Raw genomic sequence first — 22,404 nt, forward strand, 5'->3', positions numbered from 1 at the left:
TTGGCAAACATCAAACCACTTTTGTTTCCTTTTATAGAAATAGGTCCGTATTTACAAATCGTCCTTAGATCTACCCAACTGATATGTATTTTCTTTTATTTTTTTAACTTACTGCTTTGCTTTTCCAGCTACTTTTTCTTCCTAGGGTGAAACTGTAACCATCCGCCCTTTTCTCCTGGTTTCAGGTGAGGAGTATGAATTGTGGGTGTTGTAGTTCTGCCTCTTAGGGTTCCTGGTTGGGCAGCCTGAAGCCACACAGGGAGGACTGCGAGTCCCAGGTGGCCCCGTAAGCAGCAGGTAGGTAAGGCGCCGCACGCAGAGCAAGACACGTTTGAAGAGAGTCCTTGCTTTTCATGGAGTAACCTTCATTCACTAACATAATGTTCCCGAACTGAAGAGGCTTGGGCTCATTTCCACAACTGTAAGTGCTGCTTTTAAAAATTAATATTCTTTTCACTAGCGATATATGGTACATATAGGAAATTGTGTCATTTCCTGAAGAAGTGAACAAACTAAATGCTTCTTCCCAGGCCCTGCTTAGAAAGGAAACAAGGAAGGTAACTGATATTCTGTGAGTTTGTGGGATATGGTTTAGAATAAACTTTGACACACAGAATGGAATAATACCTTGAGACATAGAATAAAATAATTTATAAAAAGAGGAGGAAGACATGCAACATTCAAAATCAAATGTAAAAACAAAAGACTGATTTGCCTCAACTATGTAGATGGTTGAAATCCTCTGAAAAATGTAAATATTTCAAAAGCCAGCCAGGTGTGTTGAAAAGACTGTGGCAATTGACGTCAGAGGAAGTTGTATTCAGTGGCCCCTCTGCTTTAGACGTGTGGCCTTTGGCAGGATGCTTCACCTCGTCGAGCCTCAGTTTCCTCGCTTGTGAAATCAGCATAGTGTGCTGGCCAAATAAATGGTCAGGCGATAACTGATGGAGGACACACTTGGCTTCTTCCTAATTAAGTTTCAATTAGACTTCAAAAACAATATAAGAGGCAAACATATTGTAGGAATCCACCTATGTGAGGTATTGAGAGTAGTCAAATTCATAGAATAGGAAGTGTTCAATGGGTATAGAGTTTTAGTTTTGCAATTTAAAAATGTTCTGGAGTTTGGTTGCACAGCAATGTAAATATTCTTAACACTATTAGATTGTACACTTATAAATGGTTAAGATAGTAAATTTTATGCTACTTGTTTTGCACTACAATTTAAAAAAAGACACAGAGAATGTAGTGAAAATTCTGGTGCCTCCTGTTTGTTAAGTTGTCCCTGACTCTGGAAAAAATGTCTAAGTCCATTCTCAGTGGGTCTAATTTCAGGATTGCTATTGGATCAACTATGTTCATGCCTAATTTTTATATAACAATAATTAGCAATAATGGTGCATTTCTGATATATTCTTAAAGTTTCCTCAGCTTTTGTGGTGATCTTTTTATACCTTCCTTAACTTAATCATAGGATTATCTCTAATTAATGATAGTGATTTTTAATATGATTTCATGGGTACTATACAGATATAGGAATTAAGAAGTCATAATTATTAGATACAATTTAATTGAAAGCTATATACAAATAAATATTATTTATCCCCGTTTTCTCAAATCCCTTGTAGCTTTTTATTAACAGATTATTTTTATGTGTCTCTGTCCTCAAGAAAATAAAGACTATTAAGACCAGATCTGCTATATACCATCTTATCTTAAAATGTGTTAGCTAATTTGGAAGACAAAAGACAATTTGGGGTTATATTTATTTTACCCTTGAAAGCATGTCTGAATTTTTGGAAAATCTTTTCTTGAAAAACCACACACATGCCTGTCTATTAAAACTAAGTATCCTCTATGGCATTTGGTGATAGCTGAAGGTGATAGCAACGAGTATTTGTGACATGTGTGGAAAGTTTTGCATGTGATATACTATTTAAATTAAAACTCTCTGAGGAGCTATGTCAGCAAGTCCAGGGTAGCATTAGAATGAAAACAAAGAAGACGGAAAGCTAGAAAAGCACTTGATAAATGTGGTATACTCTTTAAAAGTGCAGCATTGGTTTTGCTGTTGAATGCCATCTATGGTCTACTCTCTCTAGGAAGCGTCATTATTCATTTAACAATTACTTTTAGCAATTCTGCAGCGTTCTTCCAATGGTCTGGGCCTTGGGGTTAAAGAGTGACAGGGGCATAGCCCTTGAGGGGACCCTGATCTACTAGAGGAGATATGTACTTATTAAAAGGTTAAGGGAGGAAGTGCGAATCTGTCAACCACTCTTGCCATTCCTGGTATCACTGTTGGTCAGCTCATCCACTCGTTAGCAGGTATGTTGCTCAGTATCATGATTAAAAAGAAGCCTCCATACATCTTTGCTTGAACCAGAATCATTGGAGTCCAGAACAAACTAAATTCGAAAACTTATTTATGAGTCACTCAAAAGCAGAGTGGAGTGGGCCGGCCGAGTGGCGCGATGGTTAAGAACTGGCTTGGGACGCCAGAGGGCCCCGGTTCGGATCCCACATATGAGGGCCAGTGACACTGCCCTCTACAGCTAAGATGCTGAACAACAGCTCAACCTGGAGCTGGGCTGCCGTGAGTCGCTGGCCACGGCGGATGCTGTAGCCCCTGTGGCAGTGGGTTGCCATGGGCTACCGTGTGTAGCCAGCAGCCAGCGTGAGCGGCCAGCAGCCGTCCAGAAGCCGGCGACTGATCTGCCTCACCCGGGAAGAGTGCAATGATGGTGCCAACTTGCGCCAGTGAAGCAACGTCCTCCACAACTAGACTGAAGAACAAAAACGACAGCAACTTGTCTGTTCCCCTTCCCCCAGTTCCCCAGCACTGTTCCCATCCCCCCAATTCCCCAATAAAAATCTTTAAAAAAAAAAAAGCAGAGTGCAGTGACTTCCTAAACATGAAAGGAACACATACCCACGTGCCAGAGGAAGGAGAGGTCGTGGTGATTGAATATTGAGAGGATACCCTGGGAAGTGGTGGAGATTAAGCCGGGCCTTCAAGGAGGTACAGAGTTGAAATCAGCAGAAAAAGAAGAGAATATCTCATCTAGAGCAGGGTTTCCCAACATTTTAATGGATGAAACGATTTTAAGCAATATCAATAACAATAACTTCGAGTTACACAGTGAGAAAGTTATATTTTTCAAGTTACTTTCAATTCTTCAAGGACAAAGTTTTGTTGCTGTTAATATGGCTTTAAAATTCTTCTAACACATGTTTGTTTAATCCTCCTTTATAACAACAATAGAGTATGTTAGAGGCTTAATGATTTTAGCAGGCAAAAAGTATTTAGTTATAACTTAATAACCTTTAGAAAAACATTTATTTTTATAGTTATTGCCTGTTTATTCCAATAGATTCTAGTTTTTCCACTGATAGAAATTTGCTTTTAAAAGACTTATCTAAGCTGAAATGAGAGTGGATTTACAGAAAACATTAAGTAAAGAAAAGTTCAGATGGTACTTGATAATGGACAAATCATGAGGAGGTACCAGAATGTCTGAAGTTCGGGAAACATTCAACTAGAGGCAATGTCAAGTACAGAAATTAAGATGGGAACTAGGCTGTTTTTATGCTGGAAAGACGGGACATTGGGTATCCTATGAAGGGTATCCTAGGGTGCTTTGGGTGATGATGCTGGAATAAGGTTCAAGTTTGTGGAAGCTTTAAAAGGATTTGGACTTCAGCTTCAAGATGGTGGAGTTCCAAAAGGGTCCTGACCCAGGGACAGCATGTTGAAAGCTGTGCTTCAGGAGGATCATCCAAGAAATGGCACCTGGGGTTTGGAGCATGGGGAGCGTGAATGCACAAGGGAGCACTTTGGAAACATGTTTAATAGCCTGAGCATGGATGAATAATGGGTGTTGGAAATGAAAATTGAAGAGAGGGATGAGGAAGTCATGCAAAACAATGAAAATTAAGCAATCATTAAAATGATGATGATGATGCAAAACAACAGGCAAGATGCTCTTGAGTTTCTCAGCTTGGTGGCCTGCGAGAATGACAATAGCACTGAGGCAAGAGGGAGAGCTAGTTCTTGTGGGAGGAAACGTTCCTTTTACTTCAGGCCATTCGAAATGGAGATGAGTAGACCCTCAGTGCAAAGGGTCTGCATTGTTAATCACATGGTACTGGAATTCGGGAGAGCTCTCAGAGTTGACCAGAAAAATGGGACAGCAGTACCTCCTTCATTAAAATGCAACTTAGTTCTGCTTTTCTTCCTCCTCCACTCAAGAAGGAATGCTGAAGAAAGAGAATCTTCAGGTGTCTAGGGATGGGAAGGGGAAGGAAGAGGAGACTGACTGTTTCCTCCCCACATTTTACTGTTTCTTAGGGGCCCTTCCCAGCACCTTGCTCAGAGATGAGACTTTGCTCTAGGGCCCCTCCTCAGAATAAACAAAAACATCTTTATTTCTAGCCAGGAGACTAGCCACCAGGTTTAATTTCCAGGAATGGTAGAGGGGAATTTGTGTGTCTTCTGTTTCCATTGGGAAAAGCACTGAATTTAGATGTTTTTCTTAAAAAAATACAAGATGTAGTAGATAGATGTTTAAAGATAGATATCACAAACACTTGTGTACTCAACTTCCAGCTCAACAAATAAAATACTAGAAATTTCTGAAAATGAAGGGCTCTTCTTCATCCTATTCTCTTTCCACTTCAATGGCTATCCTGCTATCCTGTCTTTGTAGATTTTCTCTCCATGGCGTGTTTTTATTCTCTTATCCGTTTTTTATTTTGTTTTATTCTTTCCACTGCTATGTGAATATACCCATAAATAGTATATGACATTGTTTTGAATGTTTAAAAATTTTGTATAAACATCAGAGCACACATTATTCATCTTTTTTCTCTCAACACTGTGCTTTTGAAATTAATCCATGTTGATTCTTCTAGCACGACTTATTCAGAGTCATATCTGACTCTGAATGCTATTTTGTTATCATAAGTAGCACTCTAATAAATATCCTTATACATGTCATTTGTGTACAAATATAAGAATTACTCTGGTGAGTGTTTATAAGAATAGATTTGCTGGGCCATAGGCACATGAATCTTCAACTTTATGAAATACTGATGAATTGCCTTCTAAAATACCTATACCAGGTTATATTTCTAGCCAAAGTGAATGAGAGTTTCTGTTGTTCCCCAATCTCAACACACTTACTTATGTTCTAATTAAATAACCTTTTTACATATGTCATTGAAAACTAGATGTTTGCTGCATTTGGGAGACTCACATATGTTTGAAACACTGCAATCTCTAAAATATAGTGTAAAATTTGATCTCAAATCAACTTCCTTGTTTCTCAACCTGTGGTGTAAGAGATTGACTGACTTTTCCATTTAATACACATTTGCTTTAGTATTAATTATATTAGCAATAACAATACTGATAACAACTGTTGACATTCATTGAATGCTTACCACATGCCAAGTACTGTCCAAAGCGCTTTAATTATGTGATCTGATTTAATTAATTTTTGTGGGGCATAGAATGGTGTCAAACAAATTTTAGAGATGGATAAACTGAATCACAGAAATAGTATGTCCATAGTGAGTAGCGATGGTGGATTTCCTACTTACTCCGTCTATTCCAGTTAAGACAGATGAGAAAGGATAGGTGGGAACAAACTGGGAAGGGAGAGATCAAAGTATCACAGTCCTTAACTTCTAAAACGTTACAATCTAGTTAATATTTAAGCACCATTGAAAGAGCATCATAAAGTAAGGGGAAGTATCAAATAAGTGCTATATTTGTACTAAGGAAAATTTAATTTCCCTAGGAAGGTTGGGAAATGATTCTTATAGGTGATCGAACCTTATTGAGCTTTGGAGATGAGAGAAAGGGAGTTAAGGAGGCAAACAAGTGAAGGGAGTAGCTTTTTAGAAAATACGGGAAAGTGAAAAGTACAGGATATATTTAATGAAGTTAATTTATCCAATCATTAACAACAAGTAATTTCTGAGCGTAAGTTGTGGGATGCAACATGAACAAGAAAGACTCCATCCCTCCCCATAGATGGGTGTGCTTGGACAAGCAGAATTTAAGAAATGGGGGTAAAAGTGTGAAGGGAAAGATAGGTTGCCTCTAATTTTGAAGGATTTTCAACCATCAGCTTAAGGACTATGCACTTTATTCTGAAGGCAGTGAGGGATTGGTGTGAGATGAGTGGCAATATTCATGTAGTTATTCAGTAAATATTTATTCTACCTGTGCTATGCTTAGTCCTGGGGAGATAGGGGATGAGAAGCACATATTACAGAAGAAGTGAAAAATATGCATCTAAAATTGATAATACAATGTGAATAAGAAGTCAGGGGCTGCAGAGGATAGAGACGTCTCACCCAGACTGCAGCATTATGGTGAGAAGAGGGATGACCACTGCGGGAGATGTTCCAAGATGTTGTTGGGGATAAAGAAAATTGCTTGCAGAAATTTGACAACTGAGTTTAATCTTTATAAAACAACATTTTTTTCTCATGTATTTAAAAAATGTTGCATTTTCACTGTAGAAAACTTGAGAACTACAATCATATTTACCAACAATATACATCTTTAAGATTTCTGTGTATATCCTGATCATGTTTTTAATGCTTATAATATATAAGAATGAATAATTTACAAAAAATGTTAAGTGATCATTTTAGCTCACTTGACAATAGACGACACATTTCCCTGTCATTACGTAGTCGTCTATAACATAATTCTAAATTGCTCATTTGTTTATGATATAATTTAACCAATCCTTTACTGTTACTGATATTTGCTATTGTGAATAGTGTCACATTGAACATCATTGTACAAACATCTTACACATATTTGATTACTTTTAAACTTAAATTTGTAGAATTTGAATTATATGTCATATTACCCACTAAAACTCCTGACCATATCATACTAGAGAAGGAAAGGCCTTACAGAATATTAATAAGAGATTGAATTGATGAATCCTGCATTTTAGAAATATCATCCTTAAAATATTTTGAAGGGAGCATAGAAAAGATGGAATCAGCCAACTAAGTAGGATTTATTGTAGAAATCTAGGTGCGGAAAAATAGAGCCTGCACAAATGAAGTCACATTAGCTATGGAATGTTGTAATTTTAGAGATACTAATTTTGCAGAAATTGGTGGATTAGAAGCAGTGACTCAGAGGCAGGAAAGGGGTTAAAATTGTGGGTTACCTCTCAGTTTCTGACATCGGTAACTAACCACAGGGTGGATGGTGGTGTCCTTGTTTTTTTAGGTAGGGAACATAAGAAACAGGTTCAGCTGAGGCCGAGGGACTTTAACATGCCTATGGCCATCCACATGGAGAAACTGCTTAAGCAACTGGACAGGTCTGGGAATCAGGAGTGCAGATGGGTTAGAGATAGACAGCTGTGGGAGTCACTGATCCCTAGGCATTGCTTCAGTCATGGGTGTGGATGGGATTTCCCAGAGGTATTAAGGATTGCAGCATGAAAAGAGTGGAAGGCTCATAATGGTGTCCTCTGACATAATAACATTAAGGTTTAATCAGAGGAAGCAACAGCCACACTGGATGCTGAGAAGGAGAGGCCAGAGAAATAGGAAATCCAATGGAGAGTAGAGTGAGGGAAGACAATGGCAAATTTTCCGAGATGGGAGAAGTTAACCATGTCACATGTCACAGACAGCCCTTAATAAGAATGAAAGGTGTCCTTTAAATTTCACTGGAAGTCTTGTCCAGAGCAATTATAGTAGAGTAGCAGGGACGGACACCAAAATGCCACGATTAGAGCTGTATTTTAAGTGGCAGTGGGTAACCTAGCTGAGGGAAGGAAAGTGGGAAACCGGTCCCATGGACAGGGACTGGGGATCCAGAAAGGAGGTAATGAGCACTAACCCAGGGCGTTGCCATGGTGTTGGATAGAAAGAGACTGTGGCAGTAGGATGCATCACGTAGAGGGATACGATGTGAGAGGGAGAGGATGGGGTTCAAAGAGGGCTCTGAGATTTTAATCGATATGACTGACAAGATGGTGAAGCCATCAACAAAGGCAGAGTTGAGGAAAAGCAATAGGCTTTTTTGTTGGTAGAGAGAAGAAAGGAGAGATGAGTCCTACATTGGATGTGTTGGTTTGAGGTATGCATGGCGATGTATAGGATATATGGCAGCGTTCACATGGAGATATTCTGAAGGTAGCTGTTATGACCTTGTAGCTCAGGGCAGAGATCCAAGTTAGAGACAAAGATCACTGAGCTTTTCCTATCAACACAGTGTTTGACATGAGGAAGGCTGCAATAGCTCAAAAAAAATCACCGAGCATGAGAAGAACAAGAAAACCATGGGGGATGTTTAAATAAACAGGTAAAGTAGGTGGAGCCACTGAAGAAAACAGGGAAGGAATGATCAAAACAATAGTAGGAAAACCACTAGGGAATAATTTAAGAAAGAAGAGGTGAGGGAGTTTTAGGAAGCCAAGGTCATGACCAAATCGCCCACAGGCAAGGCAAGCAGGAAGAAGACCAAGGAAGGCCTTTGGGATCTGGGCTAATTTCAACTCTTGCTTTGCCCTGAAAAATACATTTTTTAGAATATTTATTGTAATACTGGAATTTATGTTGTCATCTAAATTTTTGTTTTCCTTCTCAATTTCTTTTTCCTTTTGTATGGAACTAAATACCTACCTTTGTTTAATTCTTTAACACAGCTTTCAATTTCTCTTTCTGACTGAATTTATAGGAAATACTTTATGACCAAACTTACATTTCTAGAAACTCGCCAGTTTTGACCTCATGAAAATTTATCAGAGGTAAAACTTTATGTAGGCTTTTCTTCCCATTTTTTTTTTGTCATTCTAAAGAAAATGAATTGTGTTGTTGATTCACATCTCAAACGTTTTTGTTTTAATTTGCCGTAACTTTCTCCATGATACATATAGCAACAATTTAATTCTAGACCTTCAGACTAAGGCGCTGGGTGGAGCCTCTTTATCTGTTGCTAATTTAAAAGGAGCGAGTCTCCAGTGAAGTGAGCAGTGATTTCTCACGGGGCCATTTCTTTGTGGGTGATTTTGATAAACTGAAAATTCAGTAAAAAATATTACTTGTTTCTGAATATCAAGGATTATTTTCCAGGTGTAAAGGGTACGAATGTGTTGTTATACCTGAGATCCAACCTACGTTTATGTATTCCCCTGGGAAAAGAAAGCATGTTTGGTATACAGCTCACCTATTTACTGAAAAATATAGAGTCATTTATACTATCTTTGGTGTTTCATTCAAGTTTCCAAAGGTTGATGTTACAAATAAGCTAGTCAGTCATTTGGAAAGTGCATTTCACTTAGACTATGATTTAGACATAACCGTGTCAAGATGTCAGAGTTGGAACAAAAGGTGTTGGAGACTTTGTGCCAAATAAAGACTTGAAAATAATATCTTTAAACATTGAACTCTGAATAGAAGCCTTAATATGTACCTAAATATATTTACAAAGATATTAAAGAAAAGACTTAAAGTGGTTCTTACATATAATTTAAAAATCCAAGTAGTATAAAAGCATATAGAATGAGAAGTAAGCTGAAATGCCACGTTGCAGGTTTCTAGTTTGTGTGTCCTCTCCCTCAGGAGCATAGCTTGCTAAGCTTGCAGTTTCTTTTGAATACTTCCAGTAATAAACATTCTAAGCATATGGAGTGTCTGGTGCCTTTCTTATTTTTACTTAATATATTTTGGTGATTGACCCATATCATTGCATATGAAGATACCATGTTATTTTTTATTACTTTTATTTTTCAATTTTAGTTGACATTCAATATTATTTTATATTAGTTTCAGGTGCATAGCATAATGATTAGACATTTATATAATTCACAAAGTGATTCCCCCAATTAGTCTAGTACCCATCTGATACTATACATAGTTATTACAGTATTATTGACCATGTTCCCTATGCTTTACTTTATATCCCCATGACTATTTTGTAACTGCCAATTCATACTTCTTAACCCCTTCACCTTTTTCACTCAGTCTCCCAATACCCCTCCTATCTGGCAACCATCAGTTTGTTCTCTGTATATATGAATCTTTCTGTTTTGTTTGTTCATTTATTTTGTTCTTTAGATTCCACATATAAATGAGATCATATGGTGTTTATCTTTCTCTATTTGACTTATTTCACTTAGCATAATACCCTCTAGGTCCATCCATGTTGTGTCAAATGATAAGATTTCATTCTTTCTTTTATGACCGAGTAATATTCCATTGGGTATGTGTACCACTTCTTTATCCAATCATCTATTGAGAGGCATTTCTTTTGTTTCCATATCTTGGCTATTGTAAATAGCACTGCATTGTATGTAGGGGTGCGTTTTCAATTTAGGGTTTGGGATATTTGGATAAATACACAGGAGTGGAATTGTTGAGTTATAGGTAGTTCTAGTTTTAATTTTTGAGGAACTTTCAAAGTGTTTTATTTACATAGTAGCTGCACCAATTTGCAATCCCACCAACAGTGCATAAGGGTCCCCTTTTCTCCACATCTTTGCCAACACTTTTGTGTTGATTTGATGATATCCATTCTGACAGGTATGAGGTGATATCTCATTATGGGTTTAATTTGCATTTCTCTGATGTTTAGAGACCTTGAGTATCTTTTCATATGTTCATTGGCCATCTGTATGTCCTCTTTGGAAAAATAGCTATTCAAGTCCTCTGACTATTTTTTAATTGGATTTTTTTTGGTGTTGAGTTTATGAATTCTTTATAAATTTTGGATATTAACCCCTTGTTGGATATATCATTGGCAAATCGTTCCTCCCATTAGTAGGTTGTCTTTTCATTTTGTTGATGGTTTCCTTTTTGTGTAAAAACTCTTTAGTTTGATGTAGTACCATTTGTTTATATTTTTTCTTTTGTTTTCCTTGCCCGAGGAGATATATTGGGAAAAATATCACTATGAGCAATGTCAGAGAGTTTACTGCCTGTGCTTTCTTCCTAGAGTTTTATGGTTTCATGTCTTAACCTTGGAGTCTTTACTCCATTTTGAGTTTATTATTATAAATGGTGTAAGAAGGTGGTCCAGTTTCTTTTTTTTTTTTTTTGCATACGTCTGTCTAGTTTTTCCAACACCATTTATTGAATAGACTGTCTTTACCTTATCATATATTTTTGCCTCCTTAGTCATAGATTAAATGACCATATAGGTGTGGGTTTATTTCTGGACTCTCTATTCTGTTCTGTTGATCTGCATGTATGTCTCTGTTTTTATGCCATACCATGCTGTTTTGATTCCTATAGACTTGTAATATAATTTGATATCAGGTAGTGTAATATCTCCAACTTTATTCTTCTTTTTCACTGTTGCAGTAGCTATTCAGGGTCTTCTGTGGTTCCATGTAAATTTTAAGGTTATTTGTTCTAGTTCTGTGAAAAATGCCATTGGCATTTTGATAGGGATTGCATTAAATGTATAGATTACTTTGGGTAGTATGGACATTTTAATAATGTTAACTCTTTCTATCCATGAGCACAGCATATACTTCCATTTATTTGTATCTTTCTCAATGGCTTATAATTTTCTAAGTGTAGGTCTTTTACCTCCTTGGTTAACTTTATTCCTAGGTAATTATTTTGATGCAATTATAGATGAGATTGTTTCTTAATTGCTCTTCCTGATAGTTTGTTACTGGTGTATCAAAATGTAACCGATTTCTGAATATTAATTTTGTATCCTGTTATTTTACTGAATTCATTTATCAGTTTTTTGGTAGAATCTTTCAGGTTCTTTATATGTAGTATCATGCCATCTGCAAATAATGATGGTTTTACTTCTTCCTTTCCAATTTGGATGCCTTTAATTCTTTTTCTTGTATGATTGCTGTACCTAGAACTTCCAAAGCTATTTTGAATAAAAGTGGTGAAAGTGGACATCCTTGTTTTCTTCCTGATCTTAAGGGAAATACTTTTAGCTTTTCACCACTGAGTATGATGTGAGCTGTGGACTTGTTGTATGTGGCCTTTATTATGTTGAGGTATGTTCCCTCTATTCCCACTTTGCTGAGAATTTTTATCATAAATGAAGTATGGATTTTGTCAAATCTTTTTTCTGCATCTATTGATATGATCATATGACTTTTATCTTTCATTTTGTTTATTTTACCACATTATTTTTTTTACCATAATGGTTATGTATATGCCAGAGTTTATTTATTAGCCTTGTATTGATGATTTTATAATGCAATTTCCAGTTGTTAGCTACTATTAACGCAGTTGCAGTGATCAAGGATGTTAAATTGAATAACTTGGCTAAGATTCTAAGACAGTTGATTTCAGATACAAAAAAAGAGGTATCTGACTAAAATCCCAACTGGGAACATTTTCATAGTTCTTGACCTCCTTACCTTCTTTCAGGTTATAATGAAAAATAAAGGGAGAAAAACCACTGAGAGGATTTTGTGAGAATGATTTTTGGACAGCTAACCCAATGTAGAGAGGTAGAAATGCGGGATGATATATATATTTTTTTACCTCAAGCTTAGAGGAACTGCCTTCTTTGTGCAATCCTGAAAAGCTTTGTATGTTTTCTTGCTACAAAACCAGAGCTGAGGGAAGCATAGCTGACAGAAGATAAATGCATTGCTCAAGCCAACAGGCAGTTGTAAGCTTCTGAGGATCTACCAAAGCTCACCCATGTACATGTGTGTGTGTACACACACACACACACACACACACACACACACATACACTCACATTACACATTACACATAGTATAGGCAATAAATATTGCAGAGGCAAAGCCAACTTTCAACCAGAGCAGTAGATTAAAAATGTTCTGTTTTATTTCTCCCTTTCCACCCCCATTCTCTAACTTTGAAGGCTTTAATAACAAGAGCTTGCAAGCTGGGTGATGGAAGAGGTGAGGTAGAAAAAGAGAAGATCTGCATCGCACCCTGTCCCAATAAGGCTGTAGAACACTGCATGGCACAGGGCAGGGGAATCTGCCTTACACTGGGAGATTAGTATGCTGTTGGAAATATTAGACGGGACATTCTAATTTATGAATCAAAACTGCATTTTGCAACTTAAAATAACCACAGGGTTTTCTTTAAATCTTAGAGTGACCAGAAGCTACATGGGGCCAACTGGGGAATTTTCATCAGTGGTATTAGAGAAAACTCCCCGCAGTGAATACATTTTTAAAAAGAAAGCAGTGGACAGAAGTACAATTGCATTCTGATTTGTCTGGTAAATTGTGTTTAAAATGGTTACATACTATCTTTGCCTACATATAAGGGAAACACTTATTCTTAAACAAGGACAATATTCTAATCTATAGATTTTCAGAGCAGTGTAGAGTCAATCAACTTGCAGTAGGAATAAGTAAAACTAAAGCCATATCCGAGTGCTGCATTTCCAATGTGGTAATTACTAGCTACATGTGCCTTTTAAAATTTAAATTAATTAAATTTAGCTAAATTAAATTAAAATTAAAAATTCAATTTCTCAGTCGCACTATCCATATTTCAAGTGTCCAACAGCTACATGTAGCTATTGACTGCCTGATTTGACAAAGCAGATGTAGAACATTCCCCAAATCACCAAATTTTTATTCCTTATCACAGACATTAAACCATTTAATTCTCACAAAACACAGTGGAAAAGGTATGATTATTTTTCTCACAAGTTGATGTAGAGATCAAAGATCAGAGAGTTTTAGAAACTTGATCAAGTTCTCTGATTCCAGACCCCGTGTTCTTTCCTCTAAACCACACTGGTTGACCCTCAAGGCAAGTATAAAACGTAAAACTGATTTCACTATACTTTCAAAATACAACAGGGAATATTCTGAAATCTAGAAAGCCCTAAGGGAAGGAGGCTTTGCTCATCGTTATATCATTATTGGGTTGGTGAGAAGCACAATCTCATTTCTAGTTTCTAATTCCTCCACTTTACAATCCATAAAATTTATTCACAGAAGGAGATGCAAGTAAAAGACTATTTTAGTGAATGCAAAAGGTTTTGGTAGCAAAAGTGAAGCACTAAATAATGGCACTTACCTATATTTTCCTTTCACTTTGGTATGTTTCTCTAAGAAACTACTCACTGACTTGTTTATGTATAGAATTGCTTTGAGACCAGATTTAATTTCTGTTGTCTTTTACAAATGAAGATAAATGAAATTCATAAATAAACTATTGCTTCACACCAAATAGCTAGTAGTGTGTGGGAATAACTGTTTTATTGGAGAGAGAAAATATGGGAGCAGTTGCAAAAAAGTGAAGATAATTAGCAGTCTGTGAGGAATGAACACCTCCTCCCCTATCCTTTATAGGAGGCCACAGAGGTCCCACTGGTGTATGGACTAAGGATGTTACCTCCAAGTTGTGTGTCCTTAGAGGCTGAAGCACAAAAATGGAACCTAAGGAGGTCTTGAGTGCAAAACCTCAAGAGATGATTTGTAATCTTGAGGGAGTTCAAGAGTGGAAGATGAGGAATGAGTTGGGTTGTGTCCCCTTCTCTCCGTTCTCTTGACCATCTTCCTAGTTCAGGCCACTGCCAGTTCTTGTCTCGAGTTCTGCTCCACCTTCTGCTTCCCATATTTCACAAATCAGGGCATGCCATTCCCTTAATTTAAACTCTTTTGTGTCTTCTTTCTTTTAAGCTAAAGTTCAAGTTCCTCAGGATGTCTCATAAGGCCATTTAGGACGTGTCCCCAGACCTCCGACATCTGTCCCTCCCTAACTGCTGTGGCCCAGCCTTCCTCAACTACTTGTGCTTCCTGAATGAACCATGCTCACTCTTGTTTTCCACAGCCTGTGTTTCATATTCCTCTTACTTGAAGCATTCTTTTCCTTCTTCTCCCTACAAACACCAGCGTGGCACTGGCATTTGAACCCAAGGAGCTTCTCAACCTCAGGAACCCATTTCATAAATGCTACATGATATACGAGGTGTGACAATTAAGTTCACGAACTTGCCACCGTGCGCTTGCATTGGCAGCACTGTACAAACAGCTCGGTAAGGTTTCCTAACCTTGGTGTATCAGTGTCTCACAGCTGTGTTTGTGTCGACGTGTGGCGGTGTCTTGCTGAGTGGCGTTCATTATTGTTGTTGTGTGTTTTTGTATGCGGTCGCGAGAATGTCTGAGTTTGAATTAGAGCAATGAACAAACATTAAATTTTGTGTTAAACTTGGCAAGAGTGCAAGTGAAATCAGGGACATGTTAGTGCAAGTTTATGGGGATGTTGCGAAGAAGAAAACGGCAGTGTACAAATGGATTATGCAGTGTACAAAAAGAGAATGCATTATTGATGAAGAGAGGTCAGGGTGGCCAGTAATGAACACAGCTGATGAAAACATTGCAAAAATTTATTGAATTGTGTTTCAAAATTGTCTCCTGACTGTGAGAAGCATAGCAGACCAAGTAAACATTGATAGAGAAACAGTAGGAAAATCTTAACTGAAAATCTTGGCATGAGAAAGGTGTGTGCAAAATAGTCCCGAAGGAGCTCACCAATGAACAAAGGCAAAGGAGAGTCGAAGTTTGCCAGGACCTTTTGGAGAGGCGAGATGATGTTTTGGGCCATGTTATCACTGGTGATGAGACGTGTGTACCAACAGGACCCTGAAACAAAGAGTCAAAGTGCACAATGGAAGTCAGCCAATTCTCCATAACCAAAAAAGTTCTGTCACTCCAAATCAAGAGTCAGAACAATGTTGCTAACCTTTTTTGATATCAGAGGGATTACTCATTATGAATTTGTACCAACTGGACAAACAGTTAACTAAGTTTATTATTTGGAAGTGCTGAAAAGGCTGCGTGAAAAAAGATGAAAATTACGAACTTTTCGCCAACAATTCATGGCTCTTGCATCACGACAATGCACCAGCTCACACGGCACTGTCTGTGAGGGAGTTTTTAGCCAGAAAACAAATAACTGTATTGGAACATCCTCCCTACTCACCTGATCTAGTCCCCAATGGCTTCTTTCTTTACCTGAAGATAAAGGAAATGTTGAAAGGAAGACATTTTGATGTCATTCAGGACATCAAGGGTAATATGATGACAGCTCTGATGGCCATTCCAGAAAAAGAGTTCCAAAATTGCTTTGAAGGGTAGATTAGGCACTGACATTGGTGCATAGCTTCCCCAGGGGAGTACTTTGAAAGGGACCATAGTGATATTCAGCTATGAGGTATGTAGCACTTTTGCTAGAATGAGTTCACGAACTTAATTGTCAGACCTTCGTACCATGGGGCAGACAAGTTAAAGGGCCTTTTCTGTCCTCTTGTATTTCATGAACCCATTTGCTACTTTCATCCATTTCTTTTGTTGTAACTGTAGACTGTGTCCACCTTCCTCTGGGTCTGACCAGCACCTATCAAAGTCATCTTTATATTTGTTTCATTGATTCAGATGACATAGTGCCACTTCTCTCCTTTTATAATATATAATATATATTTTATATATATATTAATTTTTATAGAATTCATGGGGTTACATTGGTTAGTAAAATTATATAGGTTTCAAGTGTACAATTCTATAATACATCATCTATATATCACATTGTGTGTTTATCACCTAGAGTCAGTTCTCCTTCCATTGCCATATATTTGACCCCCTTTTGCAATTCTATCACCCCCCTCCCCTTTACCCTCTGGTAACCACTAAACTGTTGTCTGTATCTGTGAGTTTTTGTTTCTTTGTTTGTCTTGCTCATTTGTTGCTTTCAGTTTTGTATTTCACATATGAGTGAAATCACATGGTTCTCAACTTTTTCTGTCTGACTTATTTCATTTAGCATAATAATCTCAGAATCCATCCATGTTGTTGCAAATGGCAGTATTTAATCTCTTTTATGGTTGAGTAATATTCCATTGTATAGATATATACCACATCTTTAGTCAATCATCTATTGACGGACACTTCTGTTTTTTCCATGTCTTGGCCACCGTGAATAATGCTGTGATGAACATAGGGGTATGTATAGTTTCACTGATATATGTTTTCAGATTTTTGGGATAGATACCCAGAAGAGGGATTGCTGGGTCATATGTCTTCTTGGGAGAAGTGTCTGTTCAGGTCCTCTGCCCATTTTTTAATTGCATCCTGTTTTCCACAGTGGCTGTACCAGTTTACATTCCCACCAGCAGTGTGTGAGGGTTCCTACTTGTCTTTTTAACACACTTGTTAGAATGGCTATTATCAACAAAAAAACTGGGAGTAGAAGGAAAAAATCATTAGTTATGAAGGTAGGAATGTGGGTCCTCAAAAAATTAAGAATAGAATCACCATTCTACCAGGTGTGTCCCCCTTCCTCTGGGCGGTTTTGATTTGTGGTTTTGATTTGCATTTTCCTAATAGCTAGTGAAGTTGAGCATTCTTTCATACATCTGTTGGCCTTGTATATCTGAGATGCATAATCTGTCTTTGTCTCAATTTCTTATCTGGAAAAGGAGCAAATAATATTGGCTACTTTCCTCCTAAGATAGTCCTAAGGATTAATAAGTCACATTCAAAAGCACAAGTGTCTAAGACGATAGACCCTCCATAAATGCAAACTACTAGTGTTACCATCCTCCCTTTTTACTGTCAGCAAAATAGTAAGTCACACAGAATCTAGTATCTATAGAGGACTTTGCATTTTTTAAAGTGTTTTATAATGTTGAATAATTTAGAAAAGCCCATCTGCAGTCTCTGCATCATGCTTCTATTCAGAGAATTCACTGAGAGTCCTCTGTAGATCTCTCTTTTTCATGAATTCTTCATTATTTTTCCAGTTCAGATTATTACTATTTTTTTTATCCCTGTGTTGTCTTTTATTTGAAGAATTTGATCTCTATCAAGACTGCTTGGGGTGTGTGAGATTTGTTCTTCTGATTAAATTAATTGGATAAAGCAGTCCTGCTTTGTTCCTTGTTTATATCCTCAACTAGTATGATACGCTTGGGCTCTTGATCCCTCTTGATCTCCTATCCAATGCCTAATTCTGGTTCAGAAAAGTCCCTGGGACTTTACCCAGACACTAGTTTAATGAGTGCCAGGTTTTTCCCAGCACTCGTGAAAGGGGATCAGACATCGCTTTGATCAATATCTTTTTGGCAGTGCTTTGCTTCTTTTCCCACCACCCTCCTCCATGCCCCAGGTATCCTGTGCTGTCACGAACACCCAGACATATGTCGTCTTCTTGAGGTTTGTTTGCTAATATCCAAACTTCAGACCTTCCTATTATTCCCTTCTCTACCTGGATGAGTCAGTGTGGTAACTGGAAGACAGTCGGCCTTCATGACTTTGCTTTTTCAGGGTTTTACCACTAGAGAGTGGTGTTTTCTTTTTACAATCCATGGAATTTTTTTATGTTGAAATGGTTTGTATTAAATAAATATTTCTATAAATGAAATCACTTTTATATTCTAGTGGACAAAATAAGCCTATATAGTATAAGAAATAAAAATGAAAACAAACAATAAATGTTAGCTTTGGAAGCATTTTTCCTAAAAGCCATGATGTTAAGTCTACTAGTCGATGATCAAAATTTGATTCAACCTTTTCGGTTTCAACTGAAAAATTGTGTGTGAAGAATCATGACTTTGAAATTTGCAGGTCAAATGTGGCTTTTAAAAACTTTGTATGATATATCCAAAGCTTGCCTGAAATATTTGTGCATCATGCAATTGCATTCTACTTTCTTAGTTTTTGTCTGGAAACATTTGTAAAATAAGCCATTCTCCCACGTTTATTCAGTCCTCAGTTTACTGATAGTGGGTACAGGACATGTGTAGCTTTTACTAACAGACAAAAGCATTTGGTATGTATAGTGTTAAAAATCAAAGTCAGGTCAACATTTAAAAATGGTCAAGAAAGAAACACCAGTTGTTACTAAGGTTCCACAGACTGTTTATCTTAGCTATGCTTACTTAATATACAAAAAAAACACAGGGTTACATGATACTTTTCCCAGAGGGTCAAAAAATTTAGATACATTAGTTTTGCATAGAGAATAGGCAAGGGACAGAACTAGTTGAAAGCAAACCTGAAAAGAAGAGAGGGCAGCCCCTTGCTGGATAGGCCTGGGAGGAAGAAAAATGAGAAAAAATAATGTTTACTGCCTTCCTGAGTTTAAGAAAGTCTTGGACTCTCTTTAATTTTTAACAAAATCCCAAATCACTCAACTCTTTTCAAACACCATTTTAATTTTAAGCCAGCACTCGGATTGACTTCTGGCAATTAGGTAACCTGAGATCTTGGATTGACCTGATCACCAACTAGTTAAGTGTTTTTAGAAGCTTTAATGTCCCAGTTTCCATATTTATAAAAAGAGACAACTGACGTTGATCAATAGCATTCAAATGAGTACCATGGAAAAGTATGAGTTCTGTGGGGGGACTCCAGAGCTCCCCAATGCAGTGAAAGGGGTGAGGATGGTGGGCCATTATCCCCTTACTTTTCAACCAAATGAACTTTGTTTTTATTTACATTCCAGCTGTATTTCTTTTTAGTTTTGGACAGTATTTCATTTGAAGAAATAGGTTCTCCACGAATGAGAGAATTATGTTTGTAACCATTCAATTAAATTGTTGCCAAGTTCTTTTCAATTCTGAACATGTTTTCTATGACAATTAATGATAATATATATTACATTCAACTCACATATACATATATCAACACACATTGTTATATATTTATATGCTACCTTTCCCCAATACAACTTGAAGTACCTAATCATAAATATACGTATACAAATAAAATTGAAAACCGTTAACAATAAAAGCTAAGTCCCAGGTAATAATTGCAAGGTATGGTGGGTTGGGAAGGAGGTTAAAATTTAAACAGCTGAGACATGAGAAGTTACAGCAAATGCACAAAAACCCAGCCTAAGCTTCCTTAGTAAACCCAAAGCATGAGGGGGTGCTAGTCTTTTAATAACAGAAAACGTAAATTAGGAGGAAGAAACATTTCCTATCCCCAAACTCTGAGAAAAAAATTGCCATACATGGCTTTATATAATAACATAATGGGCAAGTGCCCTGATTACAATTTTACAAAAATATAGGGAAATGTCACATATGGTCACATCTCATCTTTATGATGAGTGAACACCAAGGAGGTAGTGCTAAGCCATGACTCTGTAAAGGCCACTTTGATAGGAGGCTGGAGTAATATGCTGTACTTCCAAAGCTGCCTTTTGATTGGAATTGATTTAGGGATAAGACTAGAACTGTGTGCTGTGAATCGGCCACGTATCCCCCTTTTAATATCCGCATGGCTTTTAATGGAAACTACAAGGCAGGCAATTTTAAATTCACACTGTGAGGACATTTCTGAAGGGCAGACTTTCCATATTGTTCTTGAATACAGCAAAATGATGTTTGTGTGGACTAGAGTTCCTGATGTGGCCTTGCTTTCGTAGTTGCTCATTGGACCTTGGCCAGAGCAGCCTAGAAGCTGAGCGAGGTTTTAACTTCTGCGGGTACAGTGAGAGGAGTGAGGCTGGAGGGTTCTTTATACCTCTGCCGTGGGGCCCGATTAAAATGTCTCTCCCTGCGTTGCTCTCCAACCAAAACTAAAAAGAAAGAAGATAGAAGGGGCCTACAGCTTTGTGGTGCTGCTTTCTGAGTTTGAAGAAGAGAAAAAAAGCTGGATTCCCTGTCTTTGTCACTATTGAGCTGAGTCAGAACCTGGCTTCCTTTTTAATTTTCTATCGCTTAGAATTGTATCATCTAAAAGTCTGTGATCAAAATTATGATACTAAAAGAGATAAGACCCACTCAGAGCAGCTTGGCTTCATACATTCCCCAGTGTTTAAGTGAACCCCATTCCATTTGTGGATGGAGACCAGTGACGGGATCACACTGGGAAGACCCCTTCACTTTACAGACAGAGACATGGAGGCTCGCAGCAAGCGTGGGGCCACTGCAGGCCACGTAACAGGCTGGCCACAAACCAGAACCAGCTTCCAGATCTTGCTACTTCTATTGTACCGGTCCACAATAGCCAGAAAGTTACTACAATAGCTAATGTTTTCTTCAAACGTGTCTCCTTGTATGTGGGTATGTGTGTGTGGGTGTGTGTGTGTGGGGTGCATATCTGTTTGTGGAAAGATGGTAGATACAGGGATGGTAAGCAATGGTGACTGTTTGATTTCTGGCTCCTGACAGTTTGATTTTGCCACTCATGAGGCAAAAAGAGAATAGAAAGAAGCCGAACTTCCCCAAAAGTCTGACTTTACCTTCCTAATGACAAGTGTATTTTTACCACATTGCATACTTTTGCCAACAAGCGAGAAGTGGCCCTCGACAACTGGGCCTGCGTTTCCTAGCATATTGGACATTATAGTAATTCCCTTAGTGTAGCTGCATCTTTTCCAGGATATCTCTTATGAAACATCAGAAACTGATTTCTGAGAGAGCTTGCATCATTTTCCAGACTGTATCAAAGTGCAACTTCAATGAGAAATGTGAATTAAAAAAATAAAGTCCGAGTTGCATCTTGTGACCATCACCTCAACATAACTGTTTTCACTTCTCCAAATTCCATTCCTGTTTTTATCTGTAATATATATATTTTATACTTGCAATGTAGTTTATATAAACTGTTAAGATTAACTTTTTTACCTAAACAGACGATAAACAATTTCTCATGTTGTTAGAGACGCTGAAACTATTTTATTAAAAGGTGACATCATGCTCTAAGTTGATAGCTTATAATTTGTTTAATTATTCATCTATTGTAAAACATTTGGGTTATTTTCAGTTTATTTTTCTATCAGCTATAATGCTCTCATGAAGATTTTTATATACATAGCTATTGAAATTATTTTTTGGGGGAAAATACAAATTACTGATAAGGGCTAAAAGAGTTCTCTGATGATTAATGTGTATTCCTCAGAGATGGATTTTATTTTGTGGGCCCCAAAATGTGTGCAACTTGGGAAAGGGGCTGTTTGCAAAAAAGAATACAGAATTACAAACATAAATTATTAGCGCTCCTTGAAGGGACCCCTCACAGGGAAGGGCCATAAGCCCAACTTGTATCAACTTCACATTGTCCAAGAGGGTCCCTTAAATACTGTAATTATTTTCAATTTCATTAGTAAGATATGAGAGTAGTTTGTCCCTGAAGTTTCCCTAGTAATGTTTTGTGATTTAATTATTTTTAGCTGGTTTAGCTAGCATAACCAGGATATGTTTCACATGGACAATTTGCTTTAGAGTTCATTTTTTTTGCTTATTAGAAAGACCATATTCCATTATCTCTTGCTACATAACAAACTACCCCAAAACAATGGCTCAAAGCAAGCATTTTGGTAGCTGAGAGATTTAGTTAGGGATTGGCTGGGTGGTTCTCTGCTCACCATGATACGGACTGTGGCTCTCAGCTTGCAGATGGGCTGGCTGGAGGGGTCAAGCTGGTTTCAC

At 37.5% G+C, this 22,404-nt stretch overlaps 1 protein-coding gene across 2 annotated transcripts in view; it reads left to right on the forward strand.

The window, feature by feature from the left end:
- Positions 1-281: 281 nt before the first annotated feature.
- The window catches only part of MACC1 (MET transcriptional regulator MACC1), a 71,239-nt gene continuing 49,116 nt past the window's right edge, over positions 282-22,404 (forward strand). For both annotated transcript variants that reach the window (XM_019650605.1, XM_019650606.1), the window contains exon 1: positions 282-421. The gene's annotated coding sequence lies outside the window, so the exon portion shown is untranslated. The remainder of the gene's footprint in view (positions 422-22,404) is intronic.

The sequence above is a fragment of the Hipposideros armiger genome, unplaced genomic scaffold (genome assembly GCF_001890085.2).
Source record: "Hipposideros armiger isolate ML-2016 unplaced genomic scaffold, ASM189008v1 scaffold_143, whole genome shotgun sequence".
In the NCBI taxonomy this organism is placed as follows: domain Eukaryota; kingdom Metazoa; phylum Chordata; class Mammalia; order Chiroptera; family Hipposideridae; genus Hipposideros; species Hipposideros armiger.